Here is a 5,209-nt window from a genome sequence, read left to right on the forward strand (position 1 = left end):
ATCACTCTATATGTGCTGCTTGCACAAATAAATAAGGTTGGTGCTAATGTCCATTTCTATTTCTCCTAGTTCTACCTACATCACATAGCCGAAACCATCCACTCGCATTCATTTTAAAAATTACAACATTAATTATATTATTAAAATATTTTATATATTTAATAGAATATTATTTAAAATTTAGTTTAAAATAATCATAATAATAAACAAAATGGTAATATTTTTAAGTAGTTATTTGAAACTTGAAGAATTTTACGCCCTATTTCCTGTGTTTTTTTTTTCCCATTTTGAAGCAAAAAGAACAGTTGGAGATGCTCCAAGAAGAAAAATTCTATGTTTTGCAAAAGGGGCATAATCATTTCATTCAATATAATGGTGAACAAGTGAACATAACCAACTAACCAAGCTCCAGGATAAAGAACCAATTTTGCATAATTTGAAACCAGTATAATAATCAAGTACTCAACTACAAAAATTGCATATCCAACTTCAGATCAAAATATCAACTCTAATCTCTATCACAAAACCATCATCTACATTTATTTCAACTTCCAGATATTATAGAAAAAGATTGGGGAAAAACCAACTCTCTTCAGGCACCAATAACTTATGTTTCTTCAACAATCAGCTCGTCTGCAGGCCTCTCCATTTTCACACCAACATCTTCAGAGTAATCTCCATGAACCTACATATCTAAGAAATGTTCAGGAATGATAACCACATCAATCAATATCAAAAAAAACAATCGATACATGATGATAATCACATCAATCAAGATCACGACGATAGATACATGACATGGTGCAATCACCATGATCAAATTGCATAAACCCTCTTACCTCCATCAATTTGCCTAGGTCGAACTTGGGAGCCTTCAAAATCTTAACTTCGTGGGTAAATGCTAGATGTTGCCTTCTCAATCTCTCTGCCAATTGATTCAGAAATGAACTTATGGACCAACACCTTCAGATCACAAGATTGGGCCTGGCTGACCATGATCTCCCTCATCTTACGACGAATCTAACAGAATCAAACATAAAAGAAAAATCAGCAACAAAGAACTCCAAACTTGATGAAGAGCTGCAATTGTAATTGCCAAATATAAATCTCACAAGAGTTAAGCATCAAATTAGTAGTTAAAAATAGAAGGTATGGTATATACCAGTCAGATTTGGCTAGATTGTGCATAGCAGGTCCTCTTCAATTGGTTGATACGCTTCTTTGTAAAGCCAATGCAGAACATCTCAATGTGTAACTGTCGGTTGTGCTCACATCAACATGTGCCTCGATCAAAGACTGCCATTTGCTGACAAGAGACCTCAGTTTATTCATGGTGAAGTCCATACCCTGGATAAAAGAATGCAAAGTTAACATTAAAACACCGTTCACTATATAAAAGAACAAAAAAACAATAAGATAAATATTGTATCATACCCAGAAATTGGTTAACACACTCTTCCCTTGGACATCCTCAACTCTCAGACGGATCTTTCTGTAGGCATGATCCTCATCATTTTAGAGGTCGGCTAAGGATATCTCAAAGACACGATGTTTCAGTCCTTCTAAAGCAATTTGATTGGAAAAAAAGAACATTTAGGCTTCAATTTCTAAATCCAGGTATCAGAAAAAATGATAATTTCTAATACACAAAATAAGATTTCCATGAAAAGGTTGTATGGTTCAAAAAAGGTAACAACAACGGTACTTCAGGGGTTCAAATCTATTCTAGGCACTGAATCACCTCCCCAATCCCTTGCCTAGCTTCAAATTAGAATTTTCCAGCACCTACAAAACTAATGCTGATCCATTTGTACCCCATAAAGAGCTGGAAATGCTGATGGAGGATTAGAAACATACACAAGTCCTTATAAAACTAACCATTCTTCCTCAAGTTCATACATAGATGTCACCAAAAAACAAAATTGCCATTTGAATCAAACCAATCAACCAGAAACTTCATGTTCACATGCAAATATCATCACTCAATTAAAAATAACCCATCTTAATTTCTTTGGTACTCATCCATCATAAAAACCCGAGTATCAACAAGACTAAAATAGCAAACTTAGATCATCTGCCTCACAAGGTTAATATGAAAGATCAATAATCTCACAAATTTTAAACAAAAAGAAAATACATAAGAAGACAGTAGTAACTTTGTGGATGGCTCAAGTCAATAAAACTGTAACTCACCTTTGAAAAACCTCCACAGGATCGTTCTGGAAAATCGCCTGAATCGTGCTTGAAAATAGCCTAGTTACAAAAAGAAATTGAAAACATAAGGATACAACAGTCAAATATTGAAACATCTCAAACCGTTGTTGATAGGTAAATATATTTATATGGGTCAAGCATCTATCAACTAATGGTTTATTTGTAACTGTCAAGGGTTATCATCTTAGAAGAGCAACTATGGTTTAAATGCATGTGAAGATTATATATGTCAATACTATATTAAAACACAGTTCCATTAGGCAGTTACATTATAAAGCCAAACAAAACAACATAAACAGGATAACACAAGATTATGGAAACAAGGTTTTAAGGGGAAATCAAGGTTTTAAAGAGTTTGGGGCAAACAAGAGTATTATAACAAATTAAACAACTCTTTTTCATAGACAACATAAACAGGATTAACACAAAAACAACTCTAATCATGGATTAAAAGACGACCATTTTGACTATAGAAAAGAGGAAACGGTACCTATATGGAATATTCAAAGAATACTAATAATCTATCTACAATATGAGAATATAAGGTAAATAAATGCATATATGTTTGCAGGTTTTGCCATCAGTAAATGTGATTGAATTATTACAAGCTTCACTTGAAAACCCCTAAAATGTAATAAAAAAACCCCTTAAAAGAAATAGCCATTTTTCATACTCTTCTAAGTCTGTAGTTTGATTAAGAACCAGATTCAAAAATAGCCATTTTCATACTACCTTAAGTCTGTAGTTTGATTCTACAAAGTGAACTATGCATAAAACCAACAGATCCATAAAAACCAGAAAACAAAAACACAAATAAAAACGTCTCCCCATCCATAGCCTTTGACTCTACTCCTCCATTTTCAATTATACGAGTTAACACCAAAACACACCTTAACCCATAATCTTTCCTCAGCACAAGAAACCAATCACTAATAGTAATTTTCAATTAAAAGTTCCAGTTCTAGTAATTTTCAATTAAAAGTCAAAATGCATATCTTGATTTGAAGAAAGGTAGTATCAGCTAAAAAGCTTCAACCAATCATTCAAACAGAACACAAATGAAATAAAAAGCTTCAAGTGAGGTGATAAAGGCAAACTTGAAGTTTTGAGACAATGAGACAGTGAGGTGATAAAGGCAAACTTCAAGTGATGACCAATGAGACAACAGGTCAATAGAGGGTAAGGAATGGGACTGGAAATTRATTTAATGTTGGGGCTTGGTTGGGGGAATTAGAGGGTAAGATATACAGGTAATGGAAATGATTAGATATACAGGTAATGGACCATTCATGAATTCACCTGCCCACCCCCTCCCTCGACCGGCAACCACCGTCCCACTCTCTCCCCCCTCTGCAACTCACTGCCGCACCACCTTTCCCAACAGAAACACACCGATTAAGAACCAGATTCAAAAATAGAACCAAACAAATTAACTGAATTAGAACCAAACAAATTAGCAAAATAAACCCTAACTTAACTCACCTTTTGAAAACCTCCACAGAATCGCCTAAATAGTGCTTGATAGATAAATCATGCTTGATAGATAAATCGTGCTTGAAAATCACAGAACCGATTGAAACCTCCACAGAATCGTGACAGGAGCGATGATTTACAAACACTCACAGTTGCCTGAATCGTTGCCTTGGGGACTGAATCGTCATCTCTGTAATCGTGGAGCGAGGAGAGAGCGCGATAGAGAGAGCCGGACGTTGGGCAGAGTTGTGTTGGGAAGAGGAGCGTCGTTTGGAGCATGGAAGCGATAGAGCCAGCCGGATGTGTGCTTCATAGGATAGTACTTATATAAAGTAGCATAGAAAAGTTGTACATTTTTAAGACTTTAAGACTTTTTGCATTAAAGAGCAGTACCTTATGCATGTTAAGATGTTTTTAAGACTTTGGGCAAATTTGCTTTATAAAGTAGTATAGATAATCTAGAGGTCCTTGAAGGTTTTTGTCATTTGTGTAAACACTAACACACTTCACACAAGATTCATCCAGACATAGCTAACACATAGAAAAAATTCAAATACTAAAAAAAATTAAAACTATTAAAAAAATAACTACCCAAAAAAAAAAAATTAAACTAACAACAACAAAAAAATTTATCTACTAAAAAAATTACTAAAAAATTAATCTTAAAATAAAAAACATAAAAAAAATGTAAAAAAATAACAAGTAACAAAAAACCCTTGTCCGGATAGGGAATCTGGACAACACTCAACAAAGTTCAACTCCGATCACCTCTCCGGTGACTGAGTCCGGTCAAAGACACAGAAACTAACCTAACATCAAGATCCAAAGATTAAAGGTTCAAAGAAAACCAAACATGAATTCTTAACAGATTTTAAATACAATGATATGAGTGTTCTTGACAGTCCCTAAGTCAAAAAATTCCAGATTCAAAGTTTTTATGATTTAGATATCACGATTAAGGACTAATGTTCGTTTAAGTCCAAAATTGATTCATTGATTCACAATGTTGATCCCAGATCTCTCAATAACACTAATAATCTAGTTATGAATAACCAAATTATAGTGATTTAATGAAGAAAGTTATGAAGTCTTAAGAATAAAATAAGAAAGTTTAAGAACAATTTTGAGCTTCAAAGGTTTTACTTTATAGATTCATAAACGTAAAACAAAGAGTAAAAACCTTATTTTTACAATAGACCTAATCATCTATTTATACTAAACGACTATTAAGAAGATAACTATCTAATGCTACTTTCTAGCAAATCGTCTAGCTAACAGATACAGTTTATCTTTCTCATGGATAAACATTAATAATAAGATAAATTTAAATTCCAGCTGTTGATTTGTCGTCTCCAGCTGTCATTCATGATATGATAATTTCATCCTTATTTTCAAATCTTCATTGCATACTTGGATGAAGTGCTGGAAAGTCTTCTAAGTGTTGCTTGTCCAGAGGATCGATGAGGATGCTCTTTCCATCGCATCCTTGGACCTGTCCATTGATCCTCTGGTTGAACTTGTC

At 33.8% G+C, this 5,209-nt stretch overlaps 1 pseudogene; it reads right to left on the reverse strand.

Annotated features, from left to right (window-relative positions):
* Window positions 1–592: 592 nt before the first annotated feature.
* On the reverse strand, window positions 593–1,593 carry LOC112502639 (annotated as a pseudogene).
* Window positions 1,594–5,209: the final 3,616 nt, after the last annotated feature.

Source organism: Cynara cardunculus, unplaced genomic scaffold (assembly GCF_001531365.2).
Source record: "Cynara cardunculus var. scolymus isolate 2C unplaced genomic scaffold, CcrdV1 Un_Scaffold_1688, whole genome shotgun sequence".
NCBI classification, from domain to species: domain Eukaryota; kingdom Viridiplantae; phylum Streptophyta; class Magnoliopsida; order Asterales; family Asteraceae; genus Cynara; species Cynara cardunculus.